General features: G+C 36.9%; 1 non-coding gene across 1 annotated transcript; it reads left to right on the top strand.

The window, feature by feature from the left end:
- On the top strand, nt 1,574-1,645 carry TRNAS-GGA. Its single transcript has one exon. It is a non-coding gene; the product is annotated as a tRNA-Ser (tRNA).

Raw genomic sequence — 4,898 nt, forward strand, 5'->3', positions numbered from 1 at the left:
TACAAATGCCAAATTAACATGCATGAACATATTTGACCTCACCTGTAACAAGGAAATGCAAATTAAAGTCACAATGGTGTAACACCTTACTCGTATTACATTGGCAATGATTATAAAATACTGTAATAGTCCCTGATGGCAAGAATGTGGTAAAAATCATCATTCTGTACATATTAATGTTGAGAGAATAATTTAATACCATTATTTGGAAGGAAAGTTGGCAGTTTCCCTCAACGATTAAAAAATACATGTAGGCAGTTCTAGTTCAAGATAATGAATAGTTCTCATGCTTCCCTTTCTTTATGCTAAAAAAATCATTAGTATATTTTAATACTTATTCACTTTAGAACAAGGTAGTTTAACTGGATTCATAAGGAATAAATTGTAATCATGTAGTTAATCTCATGCCAGAGGTCTTGTTTTAAGTATCAAAATGAATGGATGTTTTTCATCAACCATAATCACAAATGAGTATCCATTGCTCCATATCTTCATGTACATTTAATGTCGTTAAAATTTTTCATTTTTGTCATTGATATGTAGGTGAAAGAATATATTTTTAAACTACCTCCCTTTTTGTCATATTGAGCATTTATATTTATCATCCATAAAAGTTTTCCCTTCTTTGAATATTAAAATATAATTTATAATAACAAAAATTTGCTAACAGTATAGAAGTTTACCAATAGAAAATTAAACAAAGTATAACTATTATGAAATGCAGGGCATTTGTTCTGAAGGAGGAAATGGCAACCTACTCCAGTATTCTTGCCTGGAAACCCATGGACTGAAGAGCCTGGCTGGCCACAGTCCATCGGTCACAAAGAGTCGGACATGACGAGCAACTGAGAACACACACATGCTTACATACTAGTTATTGTATCTTCAGTGATAGAAACGTATTTCTGTATTAGAAAAACACAAACGTCAGCATAGTTTCATCATTTGCTTCCATAATCGATACTATCATGCTGGCATCTGTCTTAATTGAAACTGTCTCCAAGACTAGCTTAAATAACCCAGTAGGAGCTATCCTCAGTTAAGTTCAGTTCAGTCACTCAGTCGTGTCCAACTCTTTGAGACCCCATGAATTGCAGCACGTCAGGCCTCCCTGTCCATCACCAACTCCCGGAGTCCACCCAAACCCATGTCCATTGAGTCGGTGATGCCATCCAAAAATCTCATCCTCTGTCGTCCACTTCTCCTCCTGCCTTCAATCTTTCCCAGCATCAGAGTCTTTTCCAATGAGTCAACTCTTCGCATCAGGTGGCCAAAGTACTGGAGTTTCAGCTTTAGCATCAGTCCTTCCAAAGAACACCCAGGACTGATCTCCTTGAGGATTGACTCTTTGGATCTCCTCACAGTCCAAGGAACTCTCAAGAGTCTTCTCCAACACCACAGTTCAAAAGCATCAATTCTTCAGTGCTCAGCCTTCTTTATAGTCCAACTCTCACATCCATACATAACCACTGGAAAAACCATAGCCTTGACTAGATGGACCTTTGTCGACAAAGTGATGTCTCTGCTTTTTAATATGTTGTCTGGGTTGGTCATAACTTTCCTTCCATGGGCTTCCCTGGTGGCTCAGAGGTTAAAGCGTCTGCCTGGAATGCAGGAGACCCAGGTTCAATCCCTGGGTAGAGAAGATCCCCTGGAGAAGGAAATGGCAATCCACTCCAGTACTCTTGCCTGCAGAATCCCATGGAGGGAGGAGCCTGGCAGGCTACAGTCCATGGGGTTGCTAAGAGTCGGACACAACTGAGCGACTTCACTTTCACTTTCACTTTCCTTCCAAGGAGTAAGCATCTTTTAATTTCATGGCTGCAATCATCATCTGCAGCGATTTTGGAGCCCAGAAAAATAAAGTCAGCCACTGTTTCCACTGTTTCCCCATCTATTTCCCATGAAGTGATGGGACTGGATGCCATGATCTTCATTTTCTGAATGTTGAGCTCTAAGCCAACTTTTTCACTCTTCTCTTTCACCTTCATCAAGAGCCCCTTTAGTTCTTTTTCACTTTCTGCCATAAGGGTGGTGTCATCTGCATATCTAAGGTTATTGATATTTCTCCAGCAATCTTGATTCCAGCTTGTGCTTCCTCCAGCCCAGCATTTCTTATGATGTACTCTATATATAAGTTAAATAAGCATGGTGACAATATACAGCCTTGACATACTCCTTTTCTTATTTGGAACCAGTCTGTTGTTCCATGTTCAGTTCTAACTGTTGCTTCCTGACCTGCGTACAGTTTTCTCAAGAGGCATGTCAGGTGGTCTGGGTACTCCCATCTCTTTCAGAATTTTTCACAGTTTATTGTGATCCACACAATCAAAGGCTTTGGCATAGTCAATAAACAGAAATAGATGTTTTTCTGGAACTCTCTTGCTTTTTCCACGATCCAGGGGATGTTAGCAATTTGACCTCTGGTTCCTCTGCCTTGTCTAAATCCAATTTGAACATCTGGAAGTTCAAGGTTCATGTACTGTTGAAGCCTGGCTTGGAGAATTTTGAGCATTACTTAACTAGCATGTGAGATGTGATTTCCTGATCAACTTAATTAGAATAGGCAATATTTAATTTGTATTTCTGAATGGAGTTTGTGGATGAGAAAATTTAGGAAAATGAATTGTTGGAGCTCTTCTTACCACTCAAAAGGAAACTTACTCCTTTTTCCTCCCCCATTCCCTGCTCCCTGGAAAGTAAACATGATCTGAAAAGCTAACCTTTTTCTGACTTAAAACAGCAAAATACTCTAGTCAGCTCTGTGTCAACATTCCCCTCATAATATTTTCAGGAAGAATTCCAATTCAATCCTTACTAGTGTCTTATAATATTATCACATAGGAGTCAGCTGATGGCTTCAGCTCTATGCTTCAGTCAACAGCTATACCATACAAATATTATGATTTTAGAATTTATAGTCTGCCTTCTCCACTCATCATTTACAGCAGAAAGATATTTGTGGAAAGAAAAGAAATTGAGCACATATGGTGATCTTGGGGTTTTTTAGCATTCATTAATAACAGCCAAAGTTATATTTATACTTTATCAGAAAATAAATGTATTTCATCATAGTGGGAAAGCTGAGAAAAAAAAATTCCTTCATGACAAAGCCCATTATTATAAAGCAACAAAACGGTACTATCGGGAATTATTAGAAAGGAGATGTGAATGCACACCCACATTTGTTTCTTTGTCTATAAGATTATCATTTTCTGCTTGAACTGAGATGTCAAATAGAAAATATTTTTGTTAAAACATAGTGAGTCTTCTAAGCATTTCTATCCTAATAAGATCTGCTACCTTAATTTATTTTATAATGTTCTTAAGGACCTCATATTTCTTAACCAGGAAACTTAGACAAATAAGTTGATTTAAACTCAAACTACACAGATGACAATTGATTTGCTCCATGGCGAATTATTGTGCATTCCATCACAGATACCTCACTAATGCAGAGAGATTCAGACAGTTGTCAATGCCATGTACACGCGATTTCCATTATTTTGGCCAGGGATGCAGTATGATTATTAAAAGACTTGTTACCTTTTCAAGTTAATCGAAAGAATGGGAGAATAAAGAGAATAGTCTGTTGGATTGTTTAGCAATAATGCTTTTAGTATTTAATGAGAAGCACAGGGGTTCATGACCTCTCGAAATAGTTTCAGTTCAGCTGACACAGAGTAGGTATTGCCAGTGTCCAGTATCCTAAATAAGTTATTTTAACTACTTCAGTTACTAAAACATTATTTAGGTCAATGTGTCATTTATTTAGCTAGGAAACAAATAATAACCCAACAGTCATCAATTCCTGCCATAGCAGCAACCCACATGTAATTCAATATAACTCTGAAATTAGAATGATGGAACTAGGGTGAGAGAGTAACAATGGCTTTTGGCAGAATTCAAGCAAAATGTACCAAGTTAACAGCCTGGGAAATCAGAAAGAAATAGAGAACAGTTCAGAAGTATCAATAGAATAAGCAGACTCAAGTAGCTTGATTTGAGGAATACAAGGAGAAGAATAACTTATTAATGACACCCTGGTATAAGCTATTACATTGTAATCAGCCCAAAGCAATGTTGCGCTGTCTATGCAGCACCAGACTTGTAAATAACTGTTGGAATTGCTAAAGAAACCCCCCAGGCCTTAAATCACAATAGAAACTGTCAAGGCTTCTGAATATGATGGATGTATTCTTCAAGTTATTCAAAATTCCTCACCAAAACAGGCACCACAATTTTTCTGTACTTGGAGCAGTAGAAAGGCATTTCATTTTGATATCCTTGTAAGTCATCTTCTGAGCTTTATCTTAATGGTGTTTGAGTTTATTTTATAGAATAGAGATCTCAATTTTGAAAGTTCATTTTGAAATGAAATAGTGAAAACGTGGCATCTTAGAAGTGACTTGCCAATATTAATTACAGAACCAGATCTATATTTAGGTTTTGGATGACAGCTCATAATTTGACAATGTCTGGATAATTATTTTCCAATAAATCTTCAAGTCTATGTTTTCTTTCTTTAATCTTTTTATATGGTTCTTTTATTTCCACTTTCTTCTGAATTTTCTGTTACCTCTCTTAAGTTACCCAGTTCTCAACATAAAGGCCAAGGTTACTAAGAATTTATGTATGAATTAAAAGGTACTGGTGTGAAACAACTCTGCACTCCCCAGTGGAAAAACAAATGATGAAATTGTGAAGCTACTACATATTAGGGGCCAGGAAACCCAGAATTTTCTAATATTGTTCCTCAAAACACAATCATACCTCCCTATTTGGTCTTATAGTGTGTATTATTTTTCAGCAATTGCAATTGCTATCAAATGAGAGGCAAAAATGATCCCAGGCTGAAGCCATATAACTCAATGCATAGAATATTAGTGAGCCTCACT

Source organism: Capra hircus, chromosome 9 (assembly GCF_001704415.2).
Source record: "Capra hircus breed San Clemente chromosome 9, ASM170441v1, whole genome shotgun sequence".
Lineage (NCBI taxonomy): Eukaryota > Metazoa > Chordata > Mammalia > Artiodactyla > Bovidae > Capra > Capra hircus.